At 43.5% G+C, this 18,269-nt stretch overlaps 1 long non-coding RNA gene across 1 annotated transcript in view; it reads left to right on the plus strand.

Moving 5' to 3' along the window:
- Window positions 1-2,965, plus strand: part of LOC119482392 — a 21,823-nt gene extending 18,858 nt beyond the window's left edge. The window contains exon 3 of the long non-coding RNA XR_005205417.1: window positions 2,953-2,965. This is a non-coding gene — a long non-coding RNA (uncharacterized LOC119482392). The remainder of the gene's footprint in view (window positions 1-2,952) is intronic.
- Window positions 2,966-18,269: the final 15,304 nt, after the last annotated feature.

Here is an 18,269-nt window from a genome sequence, read left to right on the forward strand (position 1 = left end):
AAAAAAGTTAAAAAAGTTAACAGTAAACAGAGAAAGTGATGTGGTGATGTAGTTTAAAGAGTGAAAGAAACACACAGGGCGGACGGACGGACAGACGGATGGGTGGGGAGGTGTACGTGTCCAACAATACAAGGCTTTCATCCAGGAGGCCGCTGTCAGTGTCCCGTGCTTGCACATTTCACTTTCACTTTTACAATCAGCTGTTCGTTTGTGTCCCGTGTTCACGTCAGGTCACATTTGCACTGTAAAAACAAAGTAGTCATTTTAAGCCCAACTGTTTTCCTAAACCTAACTAAGTGTTTTTGTGTTTAATTCACAACATTAAGAACGTGTTTTCGTCGACCGAAGAGTGACGCCGAGAGGTCTGACAGAGCGTCAGTATGTGTGATGAACTGGGATGAGAGCGTGTTGGAGGTACCACCTCCACCTCCATCACCTTCACTCTGGAGAGATCAGGGCAGACTGATTCCAGGCTGCTTTATAATGCGCTAAAAACCAGAACGCAGAACCTGCCTTAACCTTTCCCATGGTTCTCCCTCTGCAGCTCCGGCCTGCGGGAAGCATTTGCATATTTAGATGATGTTTAGCTGCGATATCTAACGAAGTGACTGAAGTGAGAACTTTGAATCTTTCATCAGGAAAATGGTCTTCCATGTCTGCTGCTCTGTTCTGCTCAGCACAGTGAATAGTCTGTGTAGTCTGTGTAGTGTGGGAGGAGGCCTGACATGAGAGTAATGATGGCTCCACACCTTGTTATCAGAAGCCTGGTACCGAGTGGAGCTGCATCTGGAGCTGTAAGTACAGCGCACGTGTGTGTGTGTGTGTGTGTGTGTTTCTGGAAAAGGTTCAGTGTCAGGAGGTTCTGCCTCTTTCCTCTGCCTTCCCCTTTCAGAATGGATGGGGAGGACAAGGGGTCAAAGGTTAAAGGGAGGAAGGAGGTGACGTCCTAAGAAAGGAGTGGAAGGATGGAGGGTGGTGTGTGTGTGTGTGTGTGTGTGTGTGTGTGTGTGTGTGTGTGTGTGTGTGTGTGTGTGTGTGTGTGTGTATGTGTGTGTGTGCGTTCTGGAGGAACATTCTCCAGACGCAGTGGGGGGAAGCTCTCGGGGGCCTCGGAGCCTCGGAGGAATCGGTGACAGCGGGGGTCGAGCTGACAGACATGATACGTCTATCTGCCGGTGATAGGACACACAGAGCACAGACCACGAGGACACATCTCTGACTGACACCGCGAGCTGTCGGACAGATCCACAGCAGACACCCGACCGTCCACCGCCGCCGCTCCCCGGTGAATAAGGCTCTGGTTTCAGGTCATTTCCAACTCACCTCTTCTCTGGCAAACATCAGCAACAATGTGACACTTCATTCTGAACAGGTGCATTGATGTCAAGACTCTGTGCTTTCTGTCCACGTAACGTTTTATCCTCCACTGTGTGCTGTCAGTGTCTCATCTCTCCGGTGTGGTAGAACCCTACATTGATTTTGCTAAATAAACGGGAGCATTTATCATGAAGCACGAGGCCTCAGGGACAGCTTAAGGCGTAGGTCGCCTAGACTGCCATCTTCTGAGGGCGCTGGTCACCCGGAAAAAATAAATAAATAAATAAAGTTGTGTTATGACGAGAATAAAGTCATAACTTTAAGAGAAAAAAAGTCGTAATATTACGAGAATAAAGTCATAACTTTACGAGAAAAAAAAATAACGCGTAAAAATTACTACTTTATAATATTATGACTTTATTCTCGTAATCTCAGATTTATTTTTTTTCCTCAATGTGGCCCTAATACTCCGTCGTACCGTCATACCGTCGTACCATAGACCTACAACTATGATAAATAAAAATGAAAATGTAAACAACAAACAGTTATTCATTTCTATATTTATAAATCCACAGGGAGCCACTGGAGAGGAGCTGAAGAGACGCAGGTTGCCGACCTAAAGACTCTCTGGACCCCCCTAAAGAAGACAAAAACGGGCCTCAGAGGGTTAAACTATTAGTTCTTCCCTAAGAGTGTATTATTTAGGAATCCAGTCACAGTGAAACTTGAGTCATACGTGATTATTTATAGTGATCCTAAATATAACAAAGGGAGGGGCGGAGAGGAAGGATGAACTGTAGAAAAGGAGGAAAAGGAAAGGGAGGAGGAGGCTGGGCTGTGTGATGGGAGTCGCTCCTCAGACAGAAGATCGATGTGCTGCCGTGAGTGTCTATTTGTCTGTCCGTCGAGGGACGCAGGACACCGAGCTGTTTATTCAAAGAGTCGGCGGCGGCTCAGGAAACAGCCAGGAGGAGGAACAGGGAGCTTCCCAGGGAAAAATGCCCGGGGCCGATCTCTGCGGAGGTTCTATAGGAGGAAATGAGCCACGTGGGCGTGGTGCGCCTGATGGAGACTATTTGCAGCCCAGGGGCCCTGAGGTGGGGGCCACCCACAGGAAATATGCCATCTTACATTTACATTACACGTACATTGAGGTATTTAGCTTATCGAGATGACCGAGCACAATGAACGTCAGGGACTGACCGAGATTACAAGAAACGAATGATAAGGAGAGAACGGTTCACGGGATGTGACCCCAAAATGGTTTTTAAAGTAAGATTAAAAAAAGACTGTTGAGAACAAGTTACACAAAGAAGATCAGAGCATGAGTAGGATGAGCTGGACCCACGAGGGACCTGCAAGGTCAGGGTCAGGTAACCGACAAATCCTCCTGGAGGTGTCAGGAGGCGACTAACAAGCTCAGCAACGGCATTTTCTAGGCTTTGTTTTAACCCTCTGAGACCCACAATAGAGCCGTTTTAGTCTTCTTTAGAGGGGTCAAGGGGGTAGTAAATAAGATAAATAAAATAAAAAGGTAAAGTAAGCTAAAAAACAGAAAAAGAAGCAATATTGCATGTGATGAGAACAGAAGTAATATTGGACATGTTGGACATTAATATTGCACACAATGAACAGTGATATTGCACATGATATTGATATTATATTTGTTGTCAGTGTCCGGTGTTTTCAGTTGTCCTGCAGAAGATGGAGGAGTTATAAAATCTGATGGCCGCTGGTAGGAAAGACCTCCCGTGGCGTTCTGTGGTGCACCTCGGTGGTCTCAGTCTACGGCTGAAGGTGCTCTGGTGTGACTCCAGTGTGGCGTGCAGAGGATGAGAGGCGTTGTCTCTAATACTGAGTAGTTTCCTCAGCATTCTCCTCTCCTCCACCTCCACCTCCACCACAGACTCCAATTCAACTCCCGAGTCATAAAACATCTGCAGCATGGTTCTGCAGACGTTGAAGATATATATGATGATATACTGTATATATATATATATATATCTGATGATCATTCCCATGCTCTATTATGTCTCATAAATTGTTGCAGCAATTTTTGCGGTTGATACCATTTGTTACACAGATTTATAGCTAAATTTAACCTTTTTTTCTCACTCAATAATTGCTAAAAATTATCAATAATCACTCCAAAATACCACATTAAGACCCCGACTTTTGACATTTGGAGATTTCTGCAAGAATTGCATTTTTCGTGTGATTAGATGGCGAGCACTTCTGTTGTGTAAACTGCTCAGAAAAAAAATTATTATAAAATTATTATTGTCAATCTACCTATCTAAAGCCATCCATCCTCTGAATGCTCTAGGTCTCTAGTTTGATCCATCCATCCTCTGAATGCTCTAGGTCTCTAGTCTGATCCATCCATCCTCTGAATGCTCTAGGTCTCTAGTTTGATCCATCCATCCTCTGAATGCTCTAGGTCTCTAGTCTGATCCATCCATCCTCTGAATGCTCTAGGTCTCTAGTTTGATCCATCCATCCTCTGAATGCTCTAGGTCTCTAGTTTGATCCATCCATCCTCTGAATGTTCTAGGTCTCTAGTTTGATCCATCCATCCTCTGAATGCTCTGGGTCTCTAGTTTGATCCATCCATCCTCTGAATGCTCTAGGTCTCTAGTTTGATCCATCCATCCTCTGAATGCTCTAGGTCTCTAGTCTGATCCATCCATCCTCTGAATGCTCTAGGTCTCTAGTTTGATCCATCCATCCTCTGAATGTTCTAGGTCTCTAGTTTGATCCATCCATCCTCTGAATGCTCTGGGTCTCTAGTTTGATCCATCCATCCTCTGAATGCTCTGGGTCTCTAGTTTGATCCATCCATCCTCTGAATGCTCTAGGTCTCTAGTTTGATCCATCCATCCTCTGAATGCTCTAGGTCTCTAGTCTGATCCATCCATCCTCTGAATGCTCTAGGTCTCTAGTTTGATCCATCCATCCTCTGAATGCTCTAGGTCTCTAGTTTGATCCATCCATCCTCTGAATGCTCTAGGTCTCTAGTCTGATCCATCCATCCTCTGAATGTTCTAGGTCTCTAGTTTGATCCATCCATCCTCTGAATGCTCTAGGTCTCTAGTTTGATCCATCCATCCTCTGAATGCTCTGGGTCTCTAGTTTGATCCATCCATCCTCTGAATGCTCTAGGTCTCTAGTTTGATGGACAACATGCAAAGTGTCTCCTCAGAGCTTATGAAGAACTGAACTATATGATGATGACCCCTAGAGCTACTATGGAAGAGTGCAGTCTTATATATTTATTTATTTATGCATTTCTTTTTTTTGTTCCTTTAATTATTTTCTACCATCTTTTATTTTTGTTATTATATAATTTTTTTCATAATTTAAGTTATCTTTCCTATCCAATTGTGCCTTGTATGTTAGAAGTATTGAGTTTAGATTATAATGCCTTAATGTTTGTAAATGAATTATCTTCAATAAAAAAAAAAAAATTTAAAAAATGTAGTTATTCCCTTCCAAATACAACGTCTAATGTTCTGTAATATTAATGTGTGGATAATAATAATCATAATAATAATCATAATTATTATAATTAAAAAGGTTGTTTGAAAAACTCCCTCTGAGGATGTTTGCAGGGTGCAGCTGTTGCCTAGCAACGGTTGCTGGGCTGCGGTAGCTGCTGGAATGGGCGGGGCCCTCATGGAACGCTGTGAAGTGATGACGCAATTCGAATGGCTTTAATGGCTTTATGACATCATAGGTGACGTCATGAAAATGGCTTTGATGTGTGAAATGAGAGCTTATGAATAGAAGCTGATTTGAACCTTTAGGACCAAACCAGACAGGAAGACATCCACGGAAAGAAGCAGGGAAGTCATCTCCAACTCCACGAGGCAGCGAATATAACTGAGGATAAATCAGTATCATTGAATCATCAAAATGTCTGACTTCAATGTACGTCCTGCCATTACCCAGCTGTTACGCTCCTTTTTTGAAGGGATGACAGAAGAACAGTGGGTATCACTGAAAACCTGCCGACCAGATGATACCGCCATGACCATGATGGGAGAGTTGATGTTGGACATCGTAGCAACGGTGCTAAAGAACTTCATGAAGTCTCTCGGGAGCACAACCGCGGTGTCTGAGGAAGACGTCAAAACCCATCTGGGCGACACGATCGGGGAGTGTTTTGCCGAAGCTCTGGGCGTGGACGCCTCGGTGTCGTGTCCCAGCTCACGAAGCTTGACGAGCTTGATCTCTCAAGAGGTTTCAGACAGCGTCCAAAGTGCCCTCTCCAGTCCCGAGGGCGTCATCCAGCGCTTCACTCCACCCAGTAAACTCAACAGCATGATCCTGGATGCTTGCAAAGTGTTCCAGGCACTCATCGCCATGATGCCCACTGTGTTTTCACTTCGACCACGCAAGCACAGGGCAGGTCTGTCCGCTGTCAAAGAACTGGTCCTGGAAGATATCGAGTCGTACGAAGAAGACGTTTCATCAGACGTTGTGACTGAGATGAAAAAAACTAATTCGATCGAAGATATCATCAGACATGAGTTGAATGATATCACACAACGTCTCTTGGTTGACGTACCAGACTCTGAGTACACGCTGCTGCAGTCTCAAAACTCTCGGGAGATTGAAGACGTTGCAGAGGACATCACTCGGACCATCGCTGAAGATGCTGCAGACCCGACTCCGTCAGAACAGAGGAGCAAACGCTCTAAGAAAAGCATCTGGAGCAAAATCAAGAAGCTTTTGGGAAAGTGTTTTGCCAAAGCGTGGTTCCATCGAATCGTTGCACAAATAACGAAGAGTTTCCACCGCGGCAAGAAAGTTCCCAGCCAGGAGTCGGTGAATGCTCTCATAAAGAAGTTTAACTCTCTGCTTAAAAAGCAAGAGACACGCAAACTTCTGGGACTTGCTTCTCCGGGCTTAAACATTCCCGCCGATCGAGTATTGGTTTTCACAAACCTCTTGAGTGAACTCCTCTACACGCACATCGCAGACGGGCCAGAGATCATCCCCGAGCCGGTGATACGTGCAAACATTCTCGCTGACTTGAGGCGGAAGGTGCTCAACTTCCTGTCTCTGGCCAGATGGTGGCAGATCTTTCAGGCGGGCGACCTCGCCGACAAGGTGAAAGACGCCATAATGGCCGCTGAGTTCAGGGCCAACAAACCTGTCGCCATCGCTGCACCGCCTCGCCAAGTAACCATGACGATAAGTCGTGAAGACTTCGCACGGCAAGCGCGGGACAAACAAAACAAATTGTGCGTCGAGGTCCTCATGGAGAGGCTCGTGTCGAGGATCTTCAAGAAGGCCAAAGTCAGCTGGTCCCTTTCAAACGTCAAGGACCTCATCGGGGGTCTTCTTGAGAGAACGTGGGCCGAACTCGAGGGTATCGATTTTGATTGCGACCTGACAACGTTCGAGAACCTCGAAAAGATCATTTGCCGGGACCTTTGTAAGAAGTGGTGCAATATATCATGTGTAATGATGTCCTTGAAAACGGATGATCCAGGACTTGGAGACTATATTGCCCGCGCTGTCAAAGGTCACCTTAAGACACCGCAGAGAGAGTGTTGCTGCATGTGCAGGTTCTTCACCTCTATGTTCAACGCCGTGACGAGGCGTTAAGGTGCTTTATTGGGTTTTCTCCGGGAGCTCCGGTTTATCCCACATATAGTGAATAATCTGATTCATTATAGAGAAAAAAAATCTCTTGAATTTGTCATTCATCTTGAAGGAAAAATTGACTTTTTCCTTCTAAATGAATGTGAATTCTTGAGCTCTCAGTGCCACCTCAGTAGTCAGTGTCGTCTATTATTGTGGTATAAATGTGCTTTATGGGTTTTCTCCGGGGGTTCCGGTTTATCCCACATATAATGAACAATCTGATTTATTATAGATAAAAAAATCCGTTGAATGTGTCATTCATCTTGAAGGAAAAATTGACTTTTTCCTTCTAAATGACTGCGAGGGATCTGGGTGATCCAGTTCTCCCACATTCAGTGCATAAGAAACATTTAATTAAATAAAAAAATAATAAAAAAATCTGCATATTAATATGTATTAATATATACATTTTATTTATTGATAAATAAAAATGAAACAATTAAAAGTGTGTAGTTTTGTAACAGTATTTTATCTCACCAAAGAAGAAGAAGTATTTCCGGATGTGGTTGTGGACATAATGGATGTAGGTGGACATAGACATATATACATATACTGTATATGTATATATGTCTATGTCCACCTCAGTAGTCAGTGTTGTCTATTGTTGTGGTACGCACTGGTTTGAACTGGGTGATCCAGTTCTCCGAAATTCAGTGCATAAGAAACATCTAATAACTCATTAAATAAAATAAAAAATAAAAAAATGTATATATATTAACATGTATTCATGAATAATAAATAAATAAAAAAAATATTATTTATTCTGCTCATTCTGCTCATTTCTCAACTCAGACTGAAGTTCTGCTGATAAAATTAAACAATTAAAAGTGTGTTGTTTTGTAACAGTATTTTATCTCATTAAAACGACTTGCATCAGCCTTAAAGTTCTAGTGACAACCCAGAACAGTGAGTAGATACGTTAGGGTTAGGGCTGTTCAGATAACGTGTTTACAACACTCATTTAATTTCATTTTTACAGAACCAATCAACCTTCTGGAGCTCCCAGTTTGCTCCAATACTATGAATTTATTGTTATAAAGTCACTCTAACTCCAATCGATCAAATAGATGTTAAAAAGTTGCACTGAAAAACTAAAAGGTTTGACCTGCTGGTGGCTCCTCGAGAGAGATACAGGGCATCAAAGTCTGCAGGATTCATCCTCTGGGCACCAGATCCATCCAACAGCTGCTGAGATATTTCAGTCTGAACTAAAGTACTCGACCAACTGAGGCCAACACCGACATCCATCAAGCTGCATCCATCAAGCTGCATCCATGGAGCTGCATCCATGGAGCTGCATCCAGCGAGCTGCATCCATCAAGCTGCATCCATAGAGCTCCATCCATGGAGCTGCATCCATGGAGCTGCATCCATCGAGCTGCATCCATAGCGTGGCTAAAGAAGCTAAAATATCTTGTACCCTTGCTTTTCTAAACAACTATAAATGTTTGTTTTTGCAAAAAGATCAAGAATGCTCCTTTAATGTTCAGTTAAGGGCAGACACCCGAGCTGAACAGAGGACATTTTTAACGAATAAATACCACCATCAAACTTCCTCAGTTGATTAATCATGTTTTTATATTACAAGTTTTCTGAAATCCTTTGTTTAATTATGTATATGATGCATTATCTTATCATTTATGTGCTAATTTGCTGAACATTGACATATTAGAGTCAAAGGTTTTTACAGAGGGAGTCTCTTTTTATCATTCCATAAATCAGAAAATACTGTCAACAGTTATAAAAAGCTGTGAATGATACATGAACAAACCCCTCTGTAGAAACCTTCAGAGGTGAATTGAGGAGAAATCTACAGAACAGACAAATTGGTATATTACCAATGGATTCATTAGGTGTTCTAGTTTCATATGATACCAGTATCTTCACTCGAGCTTTAAAACTGAGCTCGCTACGACCTCAAAATCACAAGTTGTGTTAATGCGTTAAAGAAGTTAGACTAATCAGACCACAGTGAACCAGACAACATGGTATTTAATTATGACTATTAGGGGGTTATTTCAGCTCGCTAACGTGTTAGAAGAATCCACACATCTGGATGTAGCAGGGTGTGGCAGCTGCCAATTCTCTGGTGTTTGCTGTTGTTTCCCTTTTCCCTGGTGTTTTTTTGGTTGAGTTGCTGAGTGATTAGAGGGTTATTCAGTTCACCTGTTGCGCAGGGTGTGGGGACTGGCTCTTAAATGATAGTTGAGAGCAGCTTGGTGCATTCCCCTCTTGGCCAATCAGGGTGTAACGACGCCCTTTCTGTAGGGCTTAAAAGAGGAGGGAAACTGCACACCCAGGGTCATTCTGATCTCTCCTTCACTCAATGCAACATGTGTTATCAGCTTTACCAGAAACTCTGGTCTGTTTTGGGCCCTTTTGGGATTCTGTGATCTTTGTGTTTTGTTTGTTGAGAGTGTTGACTCCTAGTTGGGGAAACAAGTTAAGTGCCAACCAATTGGGTTACCTGCACTGGGACGATTAGGTGTTATTTGTGCAACAGCTGGCTTGCCTTACGATAGCCTAACGCCTGCAGGCTGTATTTTTGTATTCTATTCATTTGTTGATTTTCAATGAAACCCTTTATACCCATTTCTTTTAGTGTATTTTATTTGGGAAAACTTTAAAGGAGGGTAAAAGGAAAAACACAAACCAATATTTCAGTTTCCTTAATTGTTTGTTAATATAGAGGCATTTGTTCATTATTATTGTAAGGGATTTACAAATGGAACAGGTTTGGTTATTAGCTAATTTAATAAATAATATTCATAGAATTATTATTATTAATAAGAATTATTAATCAACATTAATAATGAACGGGGCACCACCCTGGAATCAGGGACCAATAACCAAACGTTAATCCAGTCTCATAAGGGGATATATTCCCTCCAAAGGCCAGTATTTTAACACTACTTTACACTTAGGAGGTGAATAGCGAAGGGTGAATCCGAGCACTAACTCTCATAACCAGCTGTTATTACAATATGAATGCACAATAAACACAGACAACTGCTATTTAAAATAAGACCATTTATTTACATACAGTAATCTTAATCAACAATAAACACTCTAACAACATTAATCTAAATCAACAGTTTATCACAGCAGTAATTACTAATTAACAACACTTTTAATAAACAAATGGATGTCCTACAATGCAGCTCTAAGCACTAAACTAGAATTAAACAAAACACAAAAGCAAAAGAAAATGTGTGTGCGGGAGAGAGAGAGATGTGTGTGTAAGAGAGAGAGATGTGTGTGTGAATGCAAATGTGTATGTGTTGAGGTGTGAAGGAAGAGTGTCTGTGTGTGTGTGTGGTGTGGGAGGAGCAAAGGACGCCCTCAGTGGACGTCACCACGTAAGTGGCTACGTCACGTGAGGGAGGAGTTGCTCGAACGTTACAGATCACGCACGAACGGGGGTGTGACCCCCACGTGTCCTATAAGGTAATGGGGTGAGCCTATGTGAGGAGGCGTGTCTATGTGTGTGTGAGTGTAGGAGGAGCAAGAGGGGAAGCTCACGGTGGCGTCACCACGTAAGCGGTTACGTCACGCGAGGGAGGGGGTTGCTCGAACGTTACAGACCACGCCCAAACGGGATGTGAAAGTCCCGCGTGATCAGTAAGGTGGGAACGTGAGGAGGCGTATCTACGTGTGTGCGTGTGTGGGAGGAGCAAGGGAAACCCCGAGGCGGCGTCACCACGGAAGTGGTTACGTCACGAGGGAGGAGGTGCTCTGGTGGCGAAGCGCCACGGAAATTACCGACTGCGTACGAACGGGACGGGGATCCCGCGTGTCGGCAAAGTGTTTGTTTGTGTGTGGTAGAAGTGGAGGAAAGAAAGGCGGGGAGCGCCTGAAAACAGTATCACAGTCAAAACAGTAAACACCGCAGCAGCAGGAATCCTAACTGCCGCGCGAGAGATGTACTAGCTGGGTTATTATTACTCAGATGCTCGTTAGTCAGCCGTGCACTGGTCTTTTAATAATAAACTACAGCTACAGATCTTCACGTTTGGCAGGAGCTAACACAAGGAGCACACAGTAATCAGACAGTCAGCAACAGTAAACAAAGCAACATAAACAAGCAAAGCAGAGCAAAGCAAGTTAAATAAACAAAACCAACAGACGGACTCGGCGGTCCGTACGTTCAGGATACATCAACAATAGTTATTAATTTATTGGAATATACAATCTCACTAGTCTCTGCCCAGACACAAGCCTCTTACTTGAATCGCTTCTTCGGAGCGATAGTGGAGTAGATCGTCGTTAGTTGGTCCGGCGGCGTCGCGCTGGCTCGGACAATAACGGGCCGTTATGATGCTCGTCAGCGGGGGAAGAACGGCAGGGCTGGCTCTCCGTGTGGCAGCGGATGGAAGCAGCTGATGTGAAGACGGCGGGGCGATCGTCTCTTCCTTGGTGAAGGACGCGGATCCGGGTCTTCCTTCTATAGGTATGGTGGTCTGGACGTCTGATGAACGGCGGGCTGGACCTCCGTGTGGCAGCGGAGGGGAAAGCAGCCAGAAATGAAGGAAAAGGCGGTGCGCTCGTTTCCTTTGATGAAGAACGGTTGTCCTCGGCTTCCTTGGTGAAGCCGGGCTGTAGTCTTCCTTCTGCAGGGATGTGGATCAAAGTCTGATGGACACAACATTATCTTAACTCGTCCAGCGAGGTCAGAAAATGTGGCTCGGTCTTTAGGTGAACGCCGCAGCGTTGGGTACCTCCTATAGCAACGTGAGTCGCAGTGGAAAGGGGCGAGATTCAGGTGAGCGTGCCTATATCTCCTGTGAGAATAGTGGGCGTTTCACCGGAAAGACCCCACATTTCCTGTTAGCCTCAACCAATGGGGCTGCTTGTTTGGGTTCAAAATGAAATTTCACATGTAGATGCGAAATTTTAAGAGCTGGGCAGTTAGGTCCCCTGCTGTGATCAGGTCTCTGATTTCCCACGTAGGCCAAGGCTCTTTGTCTCGTGAGGTCCCTACATTATTATTAAGAAGGCATGTTATTTTATATTATTATGTGGATGGGAACTGTTTTTCAGTCTTCTGACTGAAAAACTAAAGTCTGGGGAACTCAGTACCGCCACAAGCTGAGTTGTCTGCTCCTGGTGTTGCTGGTCTAAGTCCTGGCGTAACTTTTGAGCAGCAAAAGGAACTGCTGTTGTTACAGTTAGAGCATGGTAGGCTTCAGCAGCAAGTTGAAAGGGAGAAATTGGCTGTAGAAAAGGTTAAGCACGAGACAGAACTTAGAACCATTGAGTTGGAACAGTACAAGCTAAGTTTGATTCGGGATGGTCGGGTCACAGCGGACTCTGTTTTCAATGTTGCTCCTGTGTCTTCAGAGTGTTCACGGTTTGATGTGGCTGGCAATTTGCGCCTGCTTCCCAGGTTTTGTGAGAGTGATCCTGATACCTTTTTGTTGCTGTTTGAGCGGGTAGCTGACAGTAGAAATTGGCCTGATTCTGAGCGTACGCTGCTGCTGCAATGTGTCTTAACCGGCAAGGCTCAAGTAGCGTATTGTTCCCTTCCTGTAGGTGAAAGCCAAAATCACTCTTCAGTCAAGGCTGCTGTGTTAAAAGCATACGAGTTGGTGCCAGAAGCTTAAAGACAGAGGTTCAGAACGTGGGAAAAGTCGGATAAGCAGACACATATGGAGTTTGCCAGGGAGTTGGGTACTCACTTTAATCGGTGGTGTACGGCTCTTGAAGTCAAAACTTTTGATAACAATTTGATGGTCTTGGAGCAGTTTAAAAATTCTCTGCCGAGCAATGTGGCTATCTACATTAATGAACGTAAAGTCAAAACCGCTGCCGAGGCTGCTGCGCTTGCAGATGAGTATGTCCTGACGCACAAGGTTGACTTTGTGTCCCATGTCTATGATGTCTATGATGATATTAAAGTGGGTTCAGGGAAGTGGTCAGATGACTGGGCTGCTAGGCCAGAACGGTTGTCAGGGGGACAATCAGATGTTGAAGTATGTAATTATTGTAAGGAAAAGGGGCACTAGGAAGCTGAATGTCCTGCGCTTAGGGTAAAGAACAAGCGTAATAGAGATGTGAATGTTAGATCTACCGCGCTGGCCGCATCTATTCGTACGGTGCCGAGTTCTTCTTTGTCTTGCGGCCGGGTAGATGTGAAAGCAGGTACTCAGGGTAAGCTTTCAGATTACCTTCCGTTTGTGTCTGCTGGGTTTTTGTGGTTGGTAGGGTGTCCTGCAAGAGTGCCAGTTAAAATCTTGAGGGATACTGGTTCCTTGGATTCCTTTGTTTTGGGCTCAGTTCTGCCGTTCTCTCAGGAGAGTAGTAATCAGATGATCAACGCACCACTTATACCCGGACATCTCAGACCCTCGTCGCCAGTTCGTTGATTCAACCCAAGTGGTGCACTGCCTGTGTAGCACACAGCTCCTATCACTATAATTATACTGGGCTAGAATCAGAAGATACCAAACTCGAACAGGAGGCAGAAAAAGTTATTTGCAATATCAAAAGACCACAATAGACAAAAAGCTATAAACTGGTACCTTGTATTTTAGAAAATAACAAACAAACAAAATGAATACCCATGAGTTCAGTAAAGAGATCAATTGCACAAAGATGCTTCAGTTTCAACTCAGCAACAAAATCTTTCTTTTGTCACACTCTGGGTTTGAACCACTGAGTTTTACCCACTATGTTCTCTGACTGGGTGCACCCTAATATCAATATCTCAAAATCTCAATTCTCAATATTTGGATCCAACATTCAATGAGTAACAATATTAAAACAATAACCCGGTTCAATATTAGCACTTCTCAGCTTGTTTCAACCTTACTGTCATGATATCACTTTGGCAGTCTGTCTTTCCTTGTGTTTCCTCTGTTTCCCTGCCCTTTTGTCTCCTGTGTGTTTTTCCCTGTTTGTTTAGTCTGTCAGTGTGTTGGGAGGTGTGGCCTTCCTCCTCCTCCTCCTTCTCCTGGGCGGGCACTGCTGGAGCAGCTGACAGCAATTAACCTATCATCACACACACCTGCAGTATGTCTACCCCGGTCTTCCTGCCAGTCATTGCCAGATCGTTCCGTCGCCCACAGTGGTGCATGACGTATTCAGGCTCTCCTTGTATTTTGCTTCTTGACTTTGCTCATGCTCGTTTTTGGATTTTTGGATTCATGCTGTTTTGGTCTCTGTTCAGGTCTGTTCACCTGTCAGCTGTTGCTGCTTCCTGGTTCCAACCTGCCTGCTCACTCCTACACGCTCTCCTCCTCGACCTGGATCCTTACCTTAGTTACTACCATGCCTGTTCACTCTCCGACGTCATTCCACCTCTCGGAGCTCAAGTGGTTTCATCTGTTCCTCTGGAAGGATTCCTGGACACCCCCTCCCCGTGCCCCCCGTTCCGTGAGTTCAGTATTGACTCTATTACTGCCACGTTTCAGACCTTCAGGAACCCCAACCCTGTTCACAGTTCCTTTAATATTATTGTAATAAATTATATTTGTTACACCTTTAAAAGACTTGTCTGCATTTGAGTCCACGCTTTTGTTGAACCAAACATAACACTTACAATAATTCTATACCAACTGTTCCAGTAATAGACATCGTTACCAAGGCATCACAATACACCATATCCATAATATGAATATTCAGTCCATTCACTTTAACCAGTGTGATGGTTAACACTCAGTCCTTTCACCGGCACAGGGAATGTGTTTCAGGGAGCATGAAGAGGGTAAATGTTTTCCAAGTCAAGTCAAAAAAGGGGTTAAGTCAGAGTCTGGGGTTTGAGGTTGTGCACGATGCTGGGAGTTGAGTGTAAAGGGTGGTGTAGCCTTGTACAGGTTGTGATGTTTACCCTACCGCCGTGGCAGAAGAGGGGTAAGGTTGACAGCTCTTGGCTCAGGGATCTTCAATCCAGGATCTAGAGGTCTCGTCTGTGTTAGCTCGCCATCAACTTTGAATCACTCCAAACAAACCTGACCTGCAGTTATTGACATGGCCAGAATGGTTCATGAATCAATTGCATTTCTGATTCATCAGGAATTAATAATTCCTTTAAGTTCTACAACATATATTCATATAATGTAGATTTTACAATCAACATATTTTAAATAACCTTCACAGTACATGAGTTACAAATGAAACTGTGGTAAAATGAGACTATCTTAACTTAACATACCTTTTAAATTAAAGCAAATAATGTTACATGAATTATAAATGATAGTGTAAACCTGACACATTACTATTGCCTTCTTCTATGTCTGTCTTTTTATTTAAATCAAATTCACTATACCATGAAATAAAACACCTGACAAACCATAACTCATGTTGCTTCAGTATTAAACCGTTCAGTAGCTTTACTAGCCAGAGAAAACATTGAGCAACTAAACACTCTTTCTGTCACGTTTTATATTCTTCCCAGTGCAGCTTTCATTGAGTTGAGCTCTACAACAGTTAGTTAAATGCACTGTTCATAGCTTAATGCTAAGTCTGTTAACTCTGGGCCTTTCCACTTGAACTTGTCAGCTCAGCACATCGTGACGCAGCTCTTATTTATTACAGCGACTCACCGAGTCGGGAGTTTCTGTGTCGCTCAGCAGCTTTCAGTGAGCAGGGCCTCTCTCACACACACATCTATGAGCTTATAACAGAGTACAGACTGTTACCATTATGATTTGACGACGTTATATTGTGTTTACAACTTTATCTGAGCTATATTTTTACCGTTCAGCGGCAGGTCCTCTCCCGACAGTGTCCTCTAGCGTTTGAGTAGGGTATACTGTCTAGCCTGCCTTGGGTGCAGTAAACCTGCGCTCTGATTGGCTAAGACACATCCGTGTGTTAACTCTTTGTGACCTGGGTTACACCTGCCCTCTACAATATCTGCATGCCTGCCTGGTTTAACCCCAGCCCCCTTTCTGCCTTGATCATTTCATCTGCACAATTTTTGGCAATAAAGCCTTTTTGTTAATTTTTCATCTGTCTCCTGTGTCTGCATCTGGGTCCGCTTCAACTGGTCTTTACATTTTAGGGACGATCTAACAGGAATCGACAGCTCTGAAGAGACTTTTGGACTGTTGGACGGACAAAACAAGACATTTAAAGACGTCACCTTAGACTCTGACAGACTGTGCTGCACATGTTTCACTGTTTCCTGATGTTTCCCTTCCTCACTGATTGATTCCATGAATAACAGAACGGACAGATTCATCAACTATTGGTATAACGGTTAGTTGCAGCTGTAGTTCAGTCTGCTCTTAAGGACTCTCTGCTGAGGTCGACTTATTTAACCTGGAAATGATAAGAACACTCTGACAGCATTAATCTGACCGCAGCATCTCAGCCTGCCCTGGTTGTAACGGTAACAGAAACCACAGTCCTAGAATCAGTAATCTGTCAGCAGCTTCTTATCAACACATCAGTTCCACAGAAATGCAGCTCAGAGGAGTTAACGACTACTACTAGAGTTCACAGTCTGTAAAGATCATCTTTAATGGACAGAATTTAACAAACGCAAAGGCTGCGACAAAGAGACTCAAAACAACCTCAAAGAGACTCAAAACAACCACAATAAGTTATAAAACAACCTCAAAGACACTCAAAACAACCACAATTAGTTATAAAACAACCACAAAGAGACTCAAAACAACCTCAAAGACACTTAAAACAACCACAAAGAGACTCAAAACAACTACAATGAGTTATAAAACAACCACAAAGACACTCAAAACAACCTCAAAGACACTCAAAACAACCACAAAGAGACTCAAAACAACCACAAAGACACTCAAAACAACCACAATAAGTTATAAAACAACCACAAAGAGACTCAAAACAACCTCAAAGACACTCAAAACAACCACAATAAGTTATAAAACAACCACAAAGAGACTCAAAACAACCACAAAGAGACTCAAAACAACTACAATGAGTTATAAAACAACCACAAAGAGACTCAAAACAACCACAAAGAGACTCAAAACAACCACAAAGAGACTCAAACACAATAAGTAGCAGTGTTAGGGGTAGCCTATAGATTGAAAGCATGATTGCTGAAACGGAGGATGACATTTCATTATATTACATTACATTAGACTTCATTATATCATATTATACAGGGATATCTCTACAAGTATTAACCTTAAAGAGGGAAAATAAGTCAAAGCCATACTGGACAAACGTGAGTTTTAACAGTTCCTTCTGATAAATGAATTATTTTCTATCAGGTCAGTAATTCAGTTCATGTCAGCCTACGGTACACACTCGTCTCCTGAGCGTCTAGCAGCGATTAGAGATTAACTATCCAGATTCTAAGTAACTGGAGACTAAACTTTATTTTTCTACTCCTCGTAGATCATAAACCCTTTAATATAATAACGACTGGTTGAAATCGGTTGAGGAATGTAGACGTTATAGTGCTTTTTATCCAGAAAAACGGCAGCTCCCCCGTTCACTAGTACAGGGTTACAGCCCAGTCTGGCCAGGTCCATAAAGGCGCCACGTTGACGTATCGCCGCAACGGCCTGAAGCGTCCAATGCGGCGTCTATGTATATAGTTCTATGGGAGATTTCATGACTCGCTGGGCGAGCCGACCCAGTGTGCACGACCCTACTCTGCCTCTGTTTGGCTATACCCTTTGTGACGGCCCCTCTGTGTTTGGATCTTGTACTGTGTTTGCTTTCTCTCATCAGAGCTGCAGACCTGATGAGGCTAATCAGCAGCATGAGACACACCTGGGCCAGGTGTGCTCCCTGCTTAAAGCCAGAGCATGCAGCAGTCTGGGTCCGGCAGACCTCCTTGCACATTTCACCTTTGTTAAATGGTTTTGGTTCTTTGTCTTTGTTTTACAGCACAACATCCATGCAGCACAATTTCACACATCCCCTCCCTACACTACTGACTCTACAGACTCCTCCCAGACATTCTTTTGACTTTTTACAGTTTTAGGTTAATAAATCTCTTTATTTATTCAGTATACCCGTGTGTCTCCCGTTTTTGTCACAGCTCTAGAGCCGGGCTGTGACACCTTCCAGTCGTCTGCTAAACGCTAACATCTATAAACAATTCTTTTCTCACACACTATGAACATTGTTTTAACGTTTGTATAATGCTAACCAGAGCAATGAACTAGAAAGGCCCGAATATTGGCAGTTTTATGAAAATTGATGTTGAATCAAAGTGTCTTTAATAATGAAATAGCATACGAAACGTTGGTCTGTTTCATTGCTGCTTTGGTGCTCGGCCCTCGGGTATCTTCAGACCGAGTACCTTTGGACTACGGGAACAAAAACGTGAGCTGCCGGGTCTGGCATGCTCTCTTTCT

Source organism: Sebastes umbrosus, chromosome 23 (genome assembly GCF_015220745.1).
Source record: "Sebastes umbrosus isolate fSebUmb1 chromosome 23, fSebUmb1.pri, whole genome shotgun sequence".
Classification (NCBI taxonomy): domain Eukaryota; kingdom Metazoa; phylum Chordata; class Actinopteri; order Perciformes; family Sebastidae; genus Sebastes; species Sebastes umbrosus.